Below are 21206 nucleotides of genomic sequence, written 5' to 3'. Positions count from 1 at the left end.
GGTTCCTGTAGACCTGTATTTTTATTTGGCACAGATTATAAAATCTTTACTCATAGATTACAAAAGGTATTGCCCTCTTTAATACATGGCGATCAGGTGGGATTTATACATGGCAGTTAAAGCTTTGATAATACCCAGAGAGCCTTACACCTTATTGCTAGTGCAGAGCATAGTGATGCCCTCTACATTAGTGTCCTTAGATGCGGAGTAGGCCTTTGATAGGGTCTCTTGGCCCTATATGTTAGTGGTTTTACAGAAGATATGTTTATCTGTTGGAATATAAATACTCGAATGAATGAAATTGGCCCTTCTCAGCATCAGATACAGGCATTATGTAAACATTCATTAGCTATGCTTAAACTTGAATGGCTCCTTTACCACGCCTTTTGAACTCTTTCAGGATACTCGGCAGGGGTACGCATTCTCTCCTGCTCTTTGCTTTATCCACTGAACCCTTGGCACATTTAATTTGTGCCTCTCCTGATGTCACTGGGATTAGTAGCGGAGGGACTCCATAAGATTATGCTGTTTGCAGACAACATATTTCTGACCTTAACTCGTCCCTCCACCTCCTTACAGGCTGTAGTTGATATATTAGAAACATATGAAGTAGTGTTAGGGTTTAAACTCAAGCTGCAAAGGTCCAAAATCCTAAACCTTACTATGAAGGAGGTGGTTATACAGTCTGCAAAAATCCTTTCCCTTGCGCTGGGCCTCGGGCTGTATACGATACTTAGGGGTCCAACTGACAAACTATTGGGCAGATTTATGAGAAAAACTTTCCTCCCAAATTGTTCACAGAATTGGGCAGGCCTTCAGATATCCTGGGTGGGACAAATCTCAGCCCTTAAAATGATCATGCTCCCTAAACTGTTGTATTTATTTTCAGATATCCCATTATCTATTCTGAAATCCTTTTTTTCAACAGTAAGGAAAAAAGCCAAACGTTGTACCAGCTTTAGATACATGAAGGAACTGGGGTGCCCCACTTTGAGTTATATCATCAAGCAGCATTGTTGCAAATTGTAGCAATCTAGCAACAGGGTACTCACACCCCTTAGACTAAACTAGATCAATATTCCTTGGGAAAGGTTCCCTTGTGGGTTCTTCCCAAGCTTCCCTTACAATGACTGAAAACTCTAGTGGCCAGTGTTGATTGTATGATACGAGCCCCCTTACTGACTTGGGTTAAACTTATATCTCAGATATTTCTGGAAATGGCATCACCACCTTAATACACCAATTCAGTATGCATTTTGTTTTATTCCTGGGGTGACCAATAAAACATATATATTTATTGGGCAGATAGGTCCTTGCGCACCTTGGGACAGGTCTGGACTGAAAGTGAACTTCTTTCCTTTCCCAAATTGCAAGACAAGTATGGGTTGTCCAACGGTGAGTTCTTTTCAATATAGACAACTGAGACACTTCCTACTTCATTGGGCTAAAGAGGAATTACACCTAGCAGAAAACTACCCTAGAACTAGCCCTGAATTCAGGAACGGGGAAAGGAGGTGTCTCTAGACTATACAAAGCATTATTAAAAGATGATAGGCCTGTAATGAAATATATTGCTAAATGGGAAGCATTATTAGCTTGTACCTATGAACCCAAACAATAGGACAAAATCTTTCAGTATCTATTTAAGGTTCCCATTGCCACTCTTATGACTGAAAATGGCTATAAGATTTTTTTTTTTATCATTGGTATTATACTCCAGAGCAATTGTTTAAGATCTATAAAACTGGCTCACCACTATGTTGGGATAACTGTGTGCAGCAAGGCTCATTTTTTCACATTTGTTGGACATTGCTTCAGGAATTTAATACATTCTTGCCAGTTACCTATCCACTGAATGCTGACCATTTGTTGCATCATAGGATTGTGGCTATTCCAAAGGAAATACATACCTTAGTAATATATAGCAGCTAAGAAAGTTTTAGCACAGCTCTGGAAACAATCTGCTTTACCACCTCAAGGCCGTTTTCAAAAAGGTGAACTATTACTGTTTGATGTCCGAACTCACAGCTTACAAATATAACTGAGTTATATCATACCACAAGATATGGGATCTTCATACGACATGGCTAAGCACCTTTATGAACTTCCAAACCCATGACTGCAGTTCTCTTCTGGGAACTATCTAGCATATGGGTGGGTGGGTGGGTGGGGGGTGGGATAAAATTGTTAGACTTTGGTAAATGTTTATAGAATATAAGATGTTACTTTGTTCTATATTAAAACTGTTCTGGCTTACTACTGAATAAATAAAATATATTAAAAAAAAAAATACCAGAGATGGGGGTTGAAACTGGAAACTATAGTTTGAAAAGGTGGATAAATATGTTTAAACTTCATGGCAGAAAATAGGCCACATCTGGGTTGGCAAGTCAAGGGGCTATCCTGGACTCAGAGGCCCTGTAACACAACAGAGCTGCCAGCTAGACCTTTTATTGATGACAACATAAGTTGGAGAACAAAGACAGTGCCAGGCAGACGTCTACAGTCTATGCCCTAAAAATGGCAAGGACAAATCAAGATCAGGTATACATAGTTTACCTAACTGGCAGATCTAAACATATGTAGTAGGCAATCATACGTTACGCTATGAGTTTATTTTGTTGGGCAGATTGGATGGATCGTGCAGGTTTATCTGTCCTCACCTATTATGTTATCACATTTATATATAATAATTTTTTTTGAATAGCATAACATCCACCATCATCGAACATTACAAATCTAAGTTTAACATATAACATTGCTGAACAACCCCTACCTCACCCTTTCATCTCTATACCATCTCCCCCCCCCCCCCCAAAGGTAGTATAATCAGACTTCCAATACACTTAAAATCTTTTCTTTCAACTGTGATACGAGTCACAATAAATGGATTCCAAACCTTCAAAATCTTCACTTTCTTACCACACCTAAGCACATAGCTATTAGTCTTTCCATTTGCAGTACTAGATGCATCTACAGCCGCCATCTGTCCAATACTTGAGGATCTCCCCCAACCCACTTCTGCAGAATACACTTTTTTGCCACCAGACACACTTTCTGAACAAACCCCACCTCTGCCCCCACCCACAAAGAAAGATCATCCATCATCCCAAACAAGCACATTTTACCAGTCTTGCTCATGTGCACCCCTGGCATTCTTGACAAACATCTCACTAATGCCTACCATAAGATTGACACCCAGAGACACAACCAAGTACAATGCACATACATACCTTCACCAGAACCACACTTAGGGCAAATCCCTAGATCAACAACTTTCGCCATGAAGGCCCATTTCGGATGAATACACAAGCGAAGAACATCATAAAAATGCAAATCTCTCCAGACTACACCTTCAACCAAACCATACTCTCCAGGGACATTCACAGAGGAATCAGTATGATCTAACTCAACATTCTGCTCTTTATTCCATCTCTGTACTGTAGCGAAGAAAGGCTCGCTTACCGATTCTTCAACCATCCCCCTGTATATCCATGAAATCTTTCCTCTTTTTGGGTTCCCAAACCAAATATGATCAAAGTCTTCCCTGAACCCTCTCCGGACTCGCTTCCACATAATGATGCACCTGTACATACTCATAAAATAAAATCTCTATTGACCAACCTAAATCCCTAGTTAACAACCATAACGTTTTTAACCACCCTCCATTATACCTCTAACAACTTCCCAACCCGGTGCAAATCCTTCCAATACCATTCTTCAAATACTGGTAAAACATCCTTATCAAAAATCAGTAGATAGGCTATTACAGATGTTCCCTGTTCCAGTTTCCTCCTTCCTCACATCCAAACCTATCTCATCAACATGCTCAACTCCTTCCAAACCAGTTTACTCACTGGCATTGCTGGCAAAGGATAAGCTAAAGAGCAGGGCTCCACAAGTTGTGCCTCAAGAGACACATCTGTTATAAGAACATAAGAATAGCCATATGGATCAGACCAATGGTTCATCTAGCCCAGTATCCTGCTTCCAACTGTGGTCAATCCAGGTCTCAAGTACCTGCCAGAAATCCAATTAGTAGCAACATTCCATGCTACCAATCCTGGGGTAATGCCCATCTCAATAACAGACTATGAACTTTTCCTCGAAGAACGTGTCCAAACCATTTTAAAACCCAGTATGCTAACTGCTATTACCAAATCCTCTGGCAACGAGTTCCAGAGCTTAACTATTCTTTCACTGAAAAAATATTTCCTTCTAATTGTTTTAAAAGTATTTCCACATAATTTCATTGAGAGGCCCCTGGTCTTTGAATTTTTTGAAAGAATGAAAAATCAATTCATTTTTTACCTATTTGACACCACCCCAGGATTTTGTAGACCTAATTCATATACCCCCTCAGTCGTCTTTTCTCTAAGCTGAAAAACCCTAACCTCCTTAGCCTTTCCTCATACGGGAAGAAGTTCCATCCCCTTTATCATTTTGGTTGCTCTTCTTTGAACCTTTTCTAATCCCGTATTATCTTTTTTGAGATATGGCGATCAGAACTGAATGCAATACTCAAGGTGAGGTCACACCATGCAGCGATACAGAGGCATTATAATATACTTAGTCTTATTTTGCATCCCTTTCCTAATAATTCCTAGCATCCTGTTTGCTTTTTTGGCCGCCACCACACACTAGGCAGAAGATTTCAGCGTATTGTCTACAATGACACATAGATCTTTTTCCTGACTCCCAAGGTGAACCCTAGCATCAGGTAACTACGATTCGGATTATTCTTCCCAATGTGCATCACTTTGCATTTGTCCACATTATATTTCATCTTCCATTGGATGCCCAGTCTTCCAGCAATTTTTCACAATTCGCATGTGTTTTGACAACTTTGAATAGTTTTGTTTCATATGCAAATTTAATCACCTCACTCGTTATTCCAATTTCCAGATAATTTATAACTATGTTAAATAGCACCGGTCCCAGTACAGATCCCTGTGGCACTCCGCTATTCACCCTCCTCCATTGAGAAAAATGGCCATTTAACCCTATCCTCTGTTTTCTGTCCAATAAACAATTCCTAATCCACAACAGGATATTGCCTCCTATCCCATTACTCTAATTTTCTCAGAAATCTCTTGCCAGAGAATGTGATAAGGCGGTTAGCTTAGCAGGGTTTTAAAAAGGTCTGGATGGCTTCCTAAAGGAAAAGTCCATAGACCATTATTAAATTGACTTGGGGAAAATCCACTGCTATTTCTGGGATAAGCAGCATAAAATGTATTGAACTTTTTCGGGATCTTGCCAGGTATTTGTGACCTGGATTGGCCACTGTTGGAAACAGGATGCTGGGCTTGATGGACCTTTGGTCTGTCCCAGTGTGGCAATACTTATGTACTTATGCACTCCATTCCACCCAAAAGAATGTGAGCTGCATTTTCTGAGCTACGACCATACTCCTGGGTCCCCCCTGCTTGTTAACATATGCCACCTGCAGTTGCACTGTCTCAGAAAATGCAGACTGCTGCTTTCTGCACTACAGGCTGAATGTGTACCACAGCTAATCTGATAGCTCTGGTCAATAATCTCTTTTTTTGTTTGTTTGCTTTTTTTAAGACCATGAGGCTTCTTTTTCCAAGATCAAAGCCTTGCACCACTTTGTGCCTAACAGTTCTGAAATTTTTTTTACCCCCCCCCCCTCCTCAAAAAAAAAAGGGGGATCAGTGTTTTTGTGCTCAGTCTGTAGATACCTTTCCAAATATTAGCAAAGCTATCCACCTTAGGAAAATGTCATTCCTATAGCTGTGTCCTCAGGATTTGGTTTTAGACAGAATCTTCTTCCTTCCTTTTAAATGTTTAGTCACTTATTCAGGACTAAATTTTTGTTTCCTTTTACCAGGATAACTGGAGTTTTTTCTTCAGGGTAAGAAGGAGACTATATATTTTTATTTATTTTCCACAGTTATAGCTTGCTTATAACCTAGGCAGGTTACAATCAATAACATACATAATTAAAAACAAATATGAAGCCTTCATAAAAACTACATCAATAGCATAAATTCACAACCCACCAGCAGGGTGGGATTGTAGAAGAGTTATGTTGTTGCAGGAATTGAGATAGGAATTTGTGATACTTCAGGAGTCAGACAGCACACACCAGAATGAGAGAGTAATCTTCTTTATTTGCCAGCAAACAAAGCAGGACATCAGTTCTAGCTCTCTTCTCCTCTGTCTCAGCTCTCTGTGTCTTTGTCTCAGCTCTCTGTGTCAGCTCTCTCAGCTCTCTTCTTATGCTGTCTTCTCCTTCTTCTGTCTGTTCCTTCTGTCCTTCTCTTTCTTCTGAGCTCCTTCTGACGTAAACTGCTTCTGCTCCTACTTAAATACTGTTCTATCCAGCCTAGCCTAGCCCAGCCCCCTTACTCTCCAATTGGTTAAGGAATAGATTGGTCACTTTGCCTCAACCAATCATTACTTTAAAAATATCAGTTACATAGGTTCCAGACATCCTAAACTGACCTGTGACCTGGGGCCCCTCAAGCCAGACATTTGGTCTCCAGAACTCTTACATTTCTCATTATGATTGATTTCTCATCTATGGCTTAAACTGGATTCCCTTAGAGACTAAGAGGCCCCATCTAACATTAATTATTCTCATATTCCTAGTCTGATTCATACTAACTGCTAACTGAACTCTGGCATTCATTAAAGGGGTCAAAGGCTAGTCTTACTTAATGGCATACTGCTATACTTTCAGGACTATTCCTACAGTTACCTATAATTAATCAAGGAGAAGAGAGCTGACTAGTTCTGACCTTTTTCACCTTCAGCTTATACATTGAACCAGCTAGGACTGCAGAATAACTCAAAACACATGTTGGCCCCCCTTCACTGTAGCCCTACTCAGAACGTCAGACAGAGAGTTGAACAAACATTCCACACAGAATTATTAATTTACACAGAATACAACATATTCTAAAGTAAGCATTCTTATAAAACATATTCTACCTATCAAGAACTTCTAAATTCTAACTCATTTATATCTAGAATTATTTAGACTCTAACTATTTCCTTCTAAGCAGTGTTCAATTTAATCCTAAACAACTGCCTGCTTACAAAACTATTCAGTAAGCCTAATAATGTACAGATGTTGAGCCAGCTAGCATTGGCAATTCACAAGGGACAGAGTTTCATTTCTCACTGACCTTTCCTAACCCAGCCCGGCAGCTAGAGTCTAATTAACTCCAGCTTGCATTCCTTCATTTGCAGGACTGAAGAGAATTCAAACTTCAAGCTTTTAATATCATTTCTTATATATATATAATTATTTCCATGGCTGCCTCATTCCCCCCTTTGAGACTAAAATCAGCTTATGCAGAGATAAGTCTCACAACTCAGACTCTGGAGATTATAGTGATCCTAACTAGGAATAGACTTATGAACCACCATTACCCTACTTGTTAAGGTCCGACGGCATACTGCCGAAGCACATGAGGCCAGGAAACAAAACAACAACCCTGCTAAAACTAAGACTATTAGGGAAATGAACAAGGGACGTATCCAGGAGGTCAATGACCACCACCAGGAGGTAAGGTCTAATCCTCCTCGGTAATCCTCCACATTAAGGCTGGCCAACTGTAGGACTTTATCCATAGCATGCCTAACTACATGCGTCCTATTTATGACAATAGTACAGCACTCTGAAGAATTTAGCACTGTGCAGAGGCCACCCTGAGCTGCAAAGAGATAGTCAAGGCCCATACGATTATACCTAGAAACTATACTTAATTCATTAATTTGATCCTGCAATGCATTGACTACCACGTTCAGCTCATGAACTAAAACATGGAGTAGGGACTGAAGTCTCCGAGTAGCCATACCTAGTTCAGTAATACCCGCTACCGGGCCTCCAATTGGAATCCAGGCCGTGGCAGAAAGGGCTACAAGTCTCTTTTTAGTCAGAGGATAAGTAGAATTAATATACTGGAGGGCTAATTCAATCGCCTCATCCTCTGTGGCAACGGAGGAGGGTAAGGACAAAGCCTCTCGCTTAGAGCGGTGCGGGGATAGTGGCTTAAGAGGAATAACTTTAGGAAAATAATTCAAGGTTACCAATACACAAAAATCATATGTGGAGGGAAGAATCATGTGGAGGACATTATCACAGAGCCAGTAATGACCAAGGAGAGGGTGAGGAAAGTTCCCAATAAATGTTGGCTCAGGCTGGACAGGGTACTTAGGGTGCCCATAATGCGAGCCCCTATCCCAGGGGGAACGAAGACGAAATGGAGACTTTGCACACCATAAGCGCCAATCCCCAATTGTGACAGGCTGCTCATTTGTTAGTAACTCTTCATACCCCGGGGACTTATGAAAGTAGAAAATAAGCTTGGACACTATAGTCTTCTCAGTGGTACGCTTAGGAGCCAGATAATCACCTGGGTCATAATCTACAGGTATGGTAGCAGGGCACATAGGAGTACCTGGAGAAACTACCCACACGGATTCTCCTTTTTCTGGGAGAACATTAGTATAGTTACAGGGAATGGGAAGAACAGTTGAGATGCTTCTTGTTAAACAAAACACTCCAGAGGCTGGATAGGGAGACGTAAAAACTGGCCTTAGAGAAGAGTCAGAGGAGGAAGTAGCATTATAAAAGGACCACCAAGTATAATCCTGGCTCCAAGGACCTGAACTCGAAAAGTAGGGAGGTATAAGAGCTGGGAGTTGCACAGGGACAGGTACAGCTGGGACATCTGTGGTATAAGGAGAAAATCGGGAACACACAATACAAGGGGAAGTAATCTTTGCCTGGCTAATTAGTTCCTGGACTGAGTGTAACCAAAGGTTGGAGCGAGTTGGGGTATTAGGAACAAGGAGGCAAGGAGTAGAAAACAACAAAAGCATCCAAACTACTAACATTTTCTTTCCTCCTAATCTAAAACAAATACAGCAAACTAATTAAGCAATAATATTTCAACAGTCTGTGCTAATCACAGATTACTCTCATATAGTGTTCTCAGTCTTTGAGTTCTTATACCAGTTGGGATAGACCCTCAACTGACAAGGATCAAGCTTTCAAATTCCAGGAAAGCCAGAATCAGGCAAGAAAGAGTCTCAGTGTGAAGCCGAAGTTCAGCCGCTCCTGCAGTATGCAGTTGACCCTTCTTTTCAGCTAGTAGATTCTTTGGTTCGGGTCAAGCGCAACTTCAATGGCTCCGCTGGATCTCTTTCTGCTCTCCACTGTCTAGGCTCCGTCTGATCCGTGCTGGGCTCAGTCTGGTCAGCAGACTTAATTCGAGACCAATGGACCCATGGAGTTATCCCTGCGACCTTCACAGCTGCAGGGGTAGAAAGCAAAACAGTAAAAGGTCCTTTCCATCGGGGCCCCAAAGGCTGGAGCTTCCAGTCTTTTACCCAAACTCTATCCCCTGGCAGGAAGGAATGTACCTGAGCCTGGAAGGGGACAGGGTTTATTTCTCTCACATAAGACTGAAGCTCAGAAATTATCTTACCCAGGAGGGCTACCTGCTCCTGCACCTGGGCAGACCCTAAAATCCCTATGTCTCCCTTAATTCCCTGTAAAATGGCTGGGGGCTTCCCATACACAATTTCAAAGGGAGAGAGGGCTGTTCCTTTAGTTGGAGTGCATCGGAGGCGAAAGAGGGCTAGTGGCAATGCCTGTGGCCATTTCAATTGGGTTTCCTGACAAATCTTTGCTAGGCTATTTTTCAAGGTTCTGTTTGCCCGCTCAACCTGCCCTGAACTCTGGGGACGATAGGCACAATGCAATTTCCAGGTAATGCGCAATGCGCGGGACAGGGCCTGAAGTGTAGCTTCAACAAAGGCGGGACCATTATCTGAACCTATGGCAAGGGGCAATCCATACCTGGGGATGACATCCCTAAGGAGGGCTCGAGCTACTTCTGTGGCTTTCTCAGTGACTGTAGGATATGCTTCCACCCACCCAGAAAAGGTACAAACCATGACTAAGAGGTATCGGAGCCTACCACTCCTGGGCATTTCTGTGAAGTCTATAACTAGGGACTCAAAGGGTGTTAGTCCTCTAGACTGAACTCCTGGTGGAATACGGGGTCCCTGACGGGCATTATTCTGGGCACAGAGAGTACATCGGGCAGAGGCAGTGGCAACCAGACTATCCAATCCTTCCAGCACCACTACTCGATTGAGTAGGCGGGCTAGTGCTGTTTTCCCTAAGTGTGATAGGTCATGAGCTTGAGACACTACAGGCCAAGCTAGGTGGCGTGGCACCAGAACTCTGGTATCAGGGAGATGTAACCAGCCATCAGGTCTCCTTACTGCACCTTCCTCTTGAGCCCATTTCTCTTCCATTTGGGTATACATAGGTGTCCATTCTTGCAGTCGGATTTGGAACAGGGGGGTCACAGTACTTGCTGGGGGTCCTCGAGCAGCTTCCTTGGCCACCCGATCAGCATGGCGGTTCCCTCGGGCCACTGGAGTATCTACCCTTTGGTGTCCCCTACAGTGAATGACAGCTACCTTCTTGGGGGCCCACACAGCCTCTAGCAGCTGAAGTATTTCAGGTCCATACTTAACAGGTTGGCCTGCAGCATTTATGAGTCCCTTTTCCTTATACAAAGCTCCATGAGCATGTAGAGTTGTGAAGGCATATTTGGAATCAGTATAAATGTTGGTTACCAGTCCTGCTGCTAACTCCAGAGCTCGTATGAGGGCCACAAGTTCTGCTTTCTGGGCTGAAGTTCCTTGGGGCAGGGCTCTTGCTTCTATCACCTTGTCCTCTGTCACCACAGCATAGCCTGCCAATCGCTTGGAGTTCTCCACATAACTGCTTCCATCTGTGAAATAAATTACATCTGGGTCCCTCCATGGAACATCTTTAAGATCTGGTCGACTGGAGTACACTTCATCCATGGTTTGGATACAGTCATGATCCGGTGGTCCCTCAGATGCTGGCAAAAGAGTAGCAGGATTGAATGTAGCCACTGTTTCCAGGTGTATCCGTGGATTCTCACACAAGCTAGCTTGGTACTTAACCATGCGGTTATTTGTAAACCAGTGGTTGCCCTTATACTCCATGAGGGTGAGAACTGCATGGGGGACTTTAACAACCAGTTCTTGCCCCAAGGTCAACTTATCAGCTTCCTGGACCAGTAAGGCTGTTGCTGCAATGGCCCTCATGCAGGCTGGCCATCCTTTAGCCACTCCATCCAGCTGTTTAGACAGGTATGCAACAGGCCTCTGCCAGGATCCCATCATCTGGGTCAGCACACCCAGAGCAACCCCCTGTCGCTCATGGACATACAATGAGAAAGGTTTCTCCACATCAGGAAGGCCTAACGCAGGGGCTTGAAGTAGGGCTTTCTTTATGGCAATGAAGGATTGTTGAGCAGTAGGTCCCCATTCAAATGGTTCCTTTTCACCCCCCTTTGTGGCCTGGTAAAGGGGTTTCGCCATCAATGCAAAATTTGGAATCCAAATTCTGCAGAATCCAGCTGCTCCCAGAAACTCCCTAACTTCCCTTCTGGACTTGGGTTGGGGAATTGCAGCAACTGCTTGCTTCCTACTAACATCCAGTCTCCGACTTCCCTGGGAAATGCAAAAGCCCAGATACTTCACTTCTGACTGACAGAGTTGGGCCTTTGAGCGTGAGACCTTATAGCCTGCATCCAAGAGTAGCTCCAGCAATTCTCTAGTAGCCTCAAAACACTCTTCCTGAGTCACTGCTGCAATCAGGAGGTCATCTACATACTGGAGTAAAACTCGCCTGGAAGGCTCAGATTTAAAAGTCTTAAGGTCTTGCCCTAGGGCTGTCCCAAAAATAGTGGGGGAATTCTTGAACCCCTGTGGCAGGCGAGTCCATGTATACTGAAGCTTCCTTCCTGTTACTGGGTTTTCCCATTGAAAGGCAAAAAGCAGTTGACTGGCGGGGGCCACCCGAATACAAAAGAAGGCATCTTTTAGATCTAGTGTCGTGAAATGAGTAGCTCCAGAAGGTATCAATCCTAGCAGGACATATGGATTAGGCACTACAGGGTGTAATGAGATAGTGGATTTATTGACCACTCGTAAGTCTTGGACTGGCCGGTAGTCCTCAGTCCCTGGCTTCTGAACTGGCAATAGTGGCGTATTCCATGGAGACTGGCAAGGACGAATAATTCCATGGGATAACAGACGATTCAGATGTGCTTGAATCCCTTCCAGAGCCTTTCGGGGAATTGGGTATTGGCGAAGATGGATTGGCCGGGCACTTGGAAGTAAATCTACATGTACAGGAGGAATATTTCGGGCCAACCCTGGGGGATTATCTTCTGCCCATACCCCACTGACCTGAAAGCTGTCTGCCAGGGGTAGGTCAACTTGGCCCTGCGACTGATGCAGCCGCCATTCTTCTTCAAGAGGGCAGCAGAAACTCAATATACCCTTAGGGCTGGAGGTCGGGGGCCGAAAGGAGACTGAAGTCTGGCCATCAGAGTCAAAGGAAATTTGGGCCCTAAGCTTGGACAGCAGGTCTCGACCTAACAAAGGGATTGGACAGTCTGGCATATACAGGAATTCATGAGTGACTATGTGTGAGCCTAATTGGCATCTACGGGTTGTCAGAAAGGGCCTCCGGTTCTGCACCCCCGTGGCTCCCACCACTCGGACAGTTTTTCCAGACACAGGCGCTAATCGCTCCGTCACAACAGAATGTTCAGCTCCTGTATCAATCATGAATGGAATTGAGCGGCTCCCTATAGTTAACTTGACCATAGGTTCCTGGGAGCCCAGTTTGTAGGAACCCGGTCTGTCCTATTCGTCCCATTCTGCCATCTCGGCTATCCCGATGATGTCAGATTCAGCAGGCTCATATCTTCCCTCTCGAACTCGGCCTCGGCTTCCTCGATCTCCTGGTCCCCTTCTCAGTCCCTGGCGCCTCTGGGGGCATTCATCTTTCCAGTGCCCTCTTTCCTTACAATAGGCACACTGATCCCTCTCCAATCTTGGTCTGGGATTCTCCCCCCTTGGCCGGGATTGATTGAAGGAATCTCGGGGCCTGGCTGGTGGTCCGGGGTCCCACTTTGGCTTCCCATTAGCTAGAGGTCGACCTCGGTTAAGGGTGGAATTAGTAATGGCTGCCGCTAAAAGGTCGGCCTTCTTCTGCATCTTCCGGTCAGCCTCTCGGCGCACCTCCTGATCTCTATTAATGAAAACCTTGGTTGCGATCTCAATTAGCTGGGTGGTATTCATCCCTGCGAATCCCTCCTGACGCTGCAACTTCTTCCGGATATCTGGCATACTCTGGGCCACCAATGCGCTATTCACCATTCTCTGGTTTTCTTGGGCTTCAGGGTCAAATGGGGTGTATGTTCTGTAGGCTTCAATTAGTCGCTCTAGAAAGGCCCCAGGGGATTCAGTTGCCCCTTGGAGAATTTCAGAGACCTTTGCCAGATTAATGGGCCTCTTTATGCCTTTCCTCATACCTTCCAGTAAGTCCCGGCAATAGCCAGACAACAGTTCATAGTGCTGCCCATCATTTGGATCCCAATCTGGAGCTGCGCGAGGAAACCGAGCTCTAACCCATCCCTCTGGGTCCTGTATCCCCCCGGGGACACGCTCTCGCGTGATGGCCTCAGCATTTTGCAAAATCTTCCGCCTCTCCTCAGTTGTGAAGAGGGTCAGGAGAAGTTGTTGACAATCAGTCCAGGTTGGGTTATGGGTGGCCATAATGCTAGTCACTAGGTCCACCACTGCCTGAGGCTTTTCAGTATAAGAGGGATAATGCGTCTTCCAATTCAGGAGATCGGTGGTTGTGAAGGGTACATACTGATAGGCCTGTGCCTGTATAACCTGACCCTGATTATTAGGATCCGGTCGAGTGGTAGTTACCTGACGAAGGGGCAGAACTCTCGAGGAGGTGGGAATGGAACCTGAGGTAGAGCTAGGAGCTACCCTCCTATCATGCTCAAAGGTAATTGCAGCGGGTCTAACCCATTCAGTAGAGGTAGGTTGAAATCCTGAGGGATGGGGAGGGGTACTCATAGACTGAGAGGTGGTCACAGGTGAGTCAGTCCATTGAAAGGGATGCCGGGCCCCTGATGAGTGGGTAGGGGTATTAGAGGGAGAGGCTGGGCTGTCGGGAGTTGAGGAGTCAGGGAGTGGAACCCAAAACGGGTCTTCAGAGGTTAACAGGAGAGGATTTGGCACAGAAGGGTAGAGGCCGGGTGAAAAGTCCAACCTAGGGTGTGGCAGGTTTGGCACAGGAGGGGAAGAACTATCCGGAGAAGCCTGTGCTGGAGAAGCTTGGGCTGGACGGCGTGGATCTCTGGGGGTGGCACGGAACCCCAACAATGGGCCATAAGGTGGTGGCTCAAGGTCTGAGGGGTCATCAGAGAGTATGGGTTTCTCGGACAGGGTAGGGGCGGAAGCCACCGATTGGGTGGTAGGCTTCCTAGGGCTCTTTCCCTCTTCTAGTCTAGATTTTCTAATCTTTCTTTGAACACGGCCTAACATGAATTTTACTGGGGATCCCATATAAGTTTTCAACCACGAGGGAGGGTCAGTCACAAGGCTGTCCCAGGAATCTATATAAGGGAGTTGTTCAGAATATTCTGGTCCTCCTACTACTATGCTGTAGACCTTCCGGATTACTTCAATATCTAAGCTGCCACTAGGGGGCCACCCCACTCCCATAGATGGCCACTCAACTTCACACAAGGTTCTTAAAGTACTTGAGCTTAAAGTCTGTCCATAGTCATTAATTAAAAAACCTTTTTTAAAATTTCTAAGCATACAATCTAGGGGGGTAGCAATTTGTCTAGATGATGTCCCACCCATAATGCTTACAGTTACAACACACAAAGAGGGGGGGAATTTTTGAGAATGCAGTAAGGGGTCTGCACTCTCGAGACACTAGGTAGACAGACAACAATCGCTTCCTTCCGTTGCTGACCAATTGAACTCGCGTTAATTGGAAATGCAGCTATAAGAAGTCCGCACTCAGTTAATCATTCACGCATCACACATTCCATACAGAAAATCCCACCCAACAATTTCAAATTTCTCAGATACAGATAAGCTCAAGCGTTTTCGCTTCTAGTCCCCACGACTAGAAGGTACTAGGGCCTTCGCTGAGAATTGATCAGATTCTCCTTCCCTCCTTCTTGAGGGGCTGGTTTTACAACTTCCTAGCTAGGATTACAATACAAAATACAGGATACATACCCGGCGAATGTTCTCCAGTCAGTTGGGTGCTGGGATTAATGCAGGATTTATCCCACCGCTGCCACCAAGAATTGTTGCAGGAATTGAGATAGGAATTTGTGATACTTCAGGAGTCAGACAGCACACACCAGAATGAGAGAGTAATCTTCTTTATTTGCCAGCAAACAAAGCAGGACATCAGTTCTAGCTCTCTTCTCCTCTGTCTCAGCTCTCTGTGTCTTTGTCTCAGCTCTCTGTGTCAGCTCTCTCAGCTCTCTTCTTATGCTGTCTTCTCCTTCTTCTGTCTGTTCCTTCTGTCCTTCTCTTTCTTCTGAGCTCCTTCTGACGTAAACTGCTTCTGCTCCTACTTAAATACTGTTCTATCCAGCCTAGCCTAGCCCAGCCCCCTTACTCTCCAATTGGTTAAGGAATAGATTGGTCACTTTGCCTCAACCAATCATTACTTTAAAAATATCAGTTACATAGGTTCCAGACATCCTAAACTGACCTGTGACCTGGGGCCCCTCAAGCCAGACATTTGGTCTCCAGAACTCTTACATTTCTCATTATGATTGATTTCTCATCTATGGCTTAAACTGGATTCCCTTAGAGACTAAGAGGCCCCATCTAACATTAATTATTCTCATATTCCTAGTCTGATTCATACTAACTGCTAACTGAACTCTGGCATTCATTAAAGGGGTCAAAGGCTAGTCTTACTTAATGGCATACTGCTATACTTTCAGGACTATTCCTACAGTTACCTATAATTAATCAAGGAGAAGAGAGCTGACTAGTTCTGACCTTTTTCACCTTCAGCTTATACATTGAACCAGCTAGGACTGCAGAATAACTCAAAACACATGTTGGCCCCCCTTCACTGTAGCCCTACTCAGAACGTCAGACAGAGAGTTGAACAAACATTCCACACAGAATTATTAATTTACACAGAATACAACATATTCTAAAGTAAGCATTCTTATAAAACATATTCTACCTATCAAGAACTTCTAAATTCTAACTCATTTATATCTAGAATTATTTAGACTCTAACTATTTCCTTCTAAGCAGTGTTCAATTTAATCCTAAACAACTGCCTGCTTACAAAACTATTCAGTAAGCCTAATAATGTACAGATGTTGAGCCAGCTAGCATTGGCAATTCACAAGGGACAGAGTTTCATTTCTCACTGACCTTTCCTAACCCAGCCCGGCAGCTAGAGTCTAATTAACTCCAGCTTGCATTCCTTCATTTGCAGGACTGAAGAGAATTCAAACTTCAAGCTTTTAATATCATTTCTTATATATATATAATTATTTCCATGGCTGCCTCAATGTAATATTGGCCTCTAATTTCCCTCTCTAGGGAGCCAACGTTCAAAACCTAACACCGACATTAGAAGCTATCAGCGCCAGACTAGCATGCTTGATAATGTACGCAAATATTTCATAGTGCTCTAGCGCAGAAATCAACGTGTGCTGCATACCAAAGATGGCCACAAATTGTATTTAAAAGGATGTTAATGAAGTCATTTGGTATTCCCTTCCAATGCTCAGAGAACAGCACAGAAACAAATGCTGCTCGTAACACTGGAAACTTACCATTAGCTCAGGGATGGCATTGAAGGTTTTCAAAAGAGGATTTCTTCACAATTACTCGCTTTAAATTGCCAGTGTTTTGTTGTTGTTTTTTTTTTTTTAAGAAACGTAAGGAAGCCTATGCAGTCTATAAATGTTAAAACTGAGGAACAAATGTGTGCGAGTCTGAGCAAAATAAAGTTCAAGTACACATTGGCACTGTTCTTCTGTGTTTAAATATAAGCCTTTCAAGTGAAAACAACTTTGGAAAACATATATTTAAAGGCACAGAAGTGCTGATGTATGGTTGCAGTTCCGGTCTTGCCTGGGCATGCACACAAGAACTGTGCTTACTGTGAAACTCTTGTGCTCACGCGCCACATTCCATCCCCTTGTTTTCAGTTTCACAGTGCCCATATAATTTGAATACCATTTGCCTTCAGCATTGGAGAGCTAAGTTTCTGCGCTGTTATTGTGCTATTGGCTTTAGCGCCGGACATTTGAGCATCGGACCTTATATACCTAGATATAAACTTGAATATGAATTAGTTTCTTTTTCCTTGAAATTTTGACCTTTGCAAACAAATTGTTTTTGCTACTACTTTTGTTGCCCTTTTTAAATTTCATTTGTAATAAATGAAAATTCTAAAATTAAAAAATAAAAGATTAGAAATTTGGGTGGCATGCCACCAAGATAGACTGTCCATGGCCAAGCATGGGAAAGAAATGCAGAACTCTGTAGAACTATCATATGTGCTCTTGCCCAGAGTACGAGATGCAGAGCCACAGTCATTGAACCTAGAAATTGAAAATAATTCCACACTCTGGAGGCCTGCTGAAAGCAAAAACAGTTGATACGAGTGGCAAGCTGGAAAATTGAGTCATAAAAATATTGCCTGTTGTGGTATCAATCAAGGCTCCTAGATAATTTAGGGATTAAGAGGGAGCCAGCTAGCTCTTTGACATCGAGCCTAAACTCTTGATCAACCTAATCATGGTTCTCCAATTATCCTGTTCAGACTTGGCTAGAATCAGCCATCTTCAAGGTATGGTTGAACACTGGTATCCTCTTCTAAGGAAGAAGACCACTAAATATCTACAGGAAAGGCTCTGATCTGGAAATGATTTCCCAAAGCAGAAAACCACATGCCTGATGGTGATCTCAGTGAAATTTGAAAGTAAGCCTTCAAGAGATGTAGATAAGATAGGAACATCCCCCTTTCTGATTATCACAACAATCAGGGAACTTAAGTTCTTCATGTGAACCAGGGAAACAAAGACATTGGTTGATCCCTTCTGCACTGATGGGATTTACCAAAGCAGATGTATTGGGCAGGGAAAGACAAGACTCCCGAGTGATGCTATGCCAAAATTAGAGCAGACTGTGCCAACATATCTAAACTGTAGCGTTTAACGAAAGAATGGAGCGACGACCAAGTCCCAGCACTGCAATCTCCTTAGGACCTACTACCCAGGCCTCCACCCAGGAAGCAGCCTGATCCCAAGTAGAGTGGGCCTTCAGCCCGAGGCACCAGATGGTTTTTGTAGGTGGACTCGATAGCTTCTTCCTCGCAATGGAGGCCTTAGAGGCTACATAGCCATTCTGAGGCCTATGGAAAAACACAAAGTTAAGTTTATAAAAATGGATTGATGACTAGTACATGCCTCTCTTATTGAATGCCTGGCTCAAAGTTTATAGCCAAATGGATTTGTGCACGTGGTTCTGATGATCCAACAAACATTTTTCTGATCTTACTGACTGCTAATGGGTACATTTATATATATGTTGTAAACTATGCTCCTACTGGCTAAGTCCGTGAAGCCTCCTCACCACCAGCACCGAGCTCTCTGTTTTCCTCTTTATGTGTTTCTTCTTCTTTCTGGGGCCTGTTTTTGGGATTTGCAACCCAGCCCCCTTTTCTTCAACAGCTCCTCGGCTGTTTTAAACCCAGTCCACTTACAGCCAGGGTTCTCTCAGCACAGCTCAATAAAGTCAGGCTGTTTCTAACACAGTCCAATTACAGCCAGGCTTCTCTCAGCACAGTTCAATGGAGCTAGGCTGTTTCAAACACAGTCCAAGTACAGCCAGGCTTCTCTCAGCACAGCTCAATAAAGTCAGGCTGTTTCTAACACAGTCCAATTACAGCCAGGCTTCTCTCAGCACAGTTCAATGGAGCTAGGCTTTGCGTGGGCTCAAAGCCTTGGGTCCCACCCTCTGGGTCAGTCTCTATTCTCCTGACCTCCTCCCGCTTTGACCCAGGCCTCTCCCCTATACCTCCAGTGCTGGCTGAGCCATAGCCAAGAGCTCCATGGGTTCGTCTAAGACCAGCTCAGCCTCCTCTTGCTCCATCGCCTCTGGTTCATTCTCCCCTTCTCCTTCAGTAGCCCAGTCCATTTTCTCCTCCCCCCACCCCTTTTCCAGCTGATTACACTTTTCCTCATTAACTCTGCTAGGCTGCTTTTCCTTCTCCTGCCACCGGTTCCACCACCTCCTCCACCAGGTGGGAGAATCAGCTTTTCCTTTTCCCTGGCGGCCCTCTTCTGGAGCTCCTTGGTTCTGCACCCTACTTCTCCTCCCCCAGAGCTCTCCTGTGGCCTTCTGGGAGTTGTAGTTTCCCATCTTTATGTCCCTTTTGGGCATAACCTGAGCATCCCTAGGGTCTTCCCTCCTACCCTCCGGCTCTCTTTTCTCCGGTGGGTAGCTGGGGTCCCTCTTCCTTTCGGCATATTCCTTACAATGTACATAAAGAAGTTGGGCGTATATGTGAGTGATTTACTGGCCCCCTTCATGTTGGTGAATATAGAGTAGTGCATTGAGGACTATTATTAAAGATAATGACAGCAAATAGCAAATGTAATCAGAGATACTGCACTTCTGCAGAAATACCCAAAATGATGATAAAGCAGTGAGTTTTAAGGACTGGTCAAGGTAGAATAAAGAGAATACACACTACCCCTAAAACTTCTAGGACACCTGACACCCCAAGCACTAAGAAGGAAGCAGTTCAACCTGACAGATGGTAACACATTCTCCCAATCACGAACACAGGATCTAGGAGTAATCGGGGAGCTGCTGTAGACAGAGGCACCACAGCTGATATGGCTAGTGTGTTTCTCCCCTCGGGACGGCAGTGGCAGGAACCTCAGGCAGGTCAGCAGATGGTAGCTCTTCCCAGGTAGATGAGCATGCAGGCAGGACGGGGCCACATATCTTTTAATGAGCCTTCATCATGTGGCCAGCTTGGAGCCAGCCGATAGCAGCTCTCATGTAAACTGCCCAAGGTAATAGCTAGCTAGCTATTAGCTCATGGAAGGGGGTCTTATACCCTTTCCTCCGGTTTTGGTGCCATGCTGACTAGAATAAGTCTGGTGTTTTCAAGTGTTGTGGCTTTGGGGGCCCAAGGACCTGGCTCCTGATGCTGTAGATGTTTTCTTCTTGTCCATGAATGTCCCCGGGATGGTAAACAAAAGTTGTTGTGAACAGTTATTTTGCCTCTGTTAGCCTTGATTTGTCAGCAGTGTTCTTGAGGCCTATTACAGGAACAGTCCTCTACACAGGAACTGACATGGCCTGCTTGGGAGGGTCAAATAAAACAAGCTCTGCTTGTCTCCCATATCCTTGGTTTCTGATATTTTATGAGGCCAACAACTGGTAGGGCCATGGCCCATGTAACCCACCCTGTTCCACAGCGTACAGCAAGAGTCTTCTGTCTCAAAGCAAGGAATGCCTTCTGCTGCATTTGTATCAGCCTTGACAAATTGGGGGAAAAAATTTTGAGTTTTATCTTAACATCAAGTTCATGCCCTATGGATACTACCATTTTTGACAAAACTTTCTAAGATTTTTTTTCTACAATGAAGATATGGGTGCTCCTTCAGTCATTTTTTTGTTTCAGTACATTTTTCATTTGTTCCTCGAGTGTGCATCTCACTTCTCATTTTGATAACTTTATCTGAATTTTCCTGTGAGGTGTGCCATTAGAAGAACTCTGTGTCAACAAGTAAGGAGAGCATTTTGACTTGGAGAGACAAGAACTGCTAAACTCTATCCACATTTGATCTATCTGTTCTAAAAGTAATTGGTCATTATATTGTCCTTGTAGTGCTGATTTAAGTTTTTCTAAAACAATTTATGCACATTTATGTTGACATGTTGTGTTATTTAAAGTGTTCGTGATTTTTAAATGTTAAAAATTTGTATATGTTTTGTGTGAAATATTTATATTTAATACTGTCCCTTATATTATTAGTAACATTATTTGGGGAATTTATATTTTAGATATATCTGACTTTTCATTCCCCCAATGCAGGTGTGAGTCGAACCATGACCATGTCAGGTTTTATGATTTAAATGTATTTAATAAACTGTTCCCAATTTAATATTTGATCTTATTTTCATTATTTCTCATATATTGCCAAACATGTCATTTTGTCTAGTTGCACAAAATATCACATGTAGATTGATGCCTCATTGTTTGGTCCCTCTGGAAAGCC

At 43.9% G+C, this 21206-nt stretch overlaps 1 protein-coding gene across 1 annotated transcript in view; it reads right to left on the bottom strand.

The window, feature by feature from the left end:
* The window catches only part of LOC115461066 (protein lin-54 homolog), a 213302-nt gene that overhangs the window by 81102 nt on the left and 110994 nt on the right, over positions 1-21206 (bottom strand).

The sequence above is a fragment of the Microcaecilia unicolor genome, chromosome 2 (assembly GCF_901765095.1).
Source record: "Microcaecilia unicolor chromosome 2, aMicUni1.1, whole genome shotgun sequence".
NCBI lineage: Eukaryota > Metazoa > Chordata > Amphibia > Gymnophiona > Siphonopidae > Microcaecilia > Microcaecilia unicolor.
The sequence above is the reverse complement of the archived record's forward strand: the minus strand, read 5'-3'. Positions and strand labels throughout refer to the sequence as shown.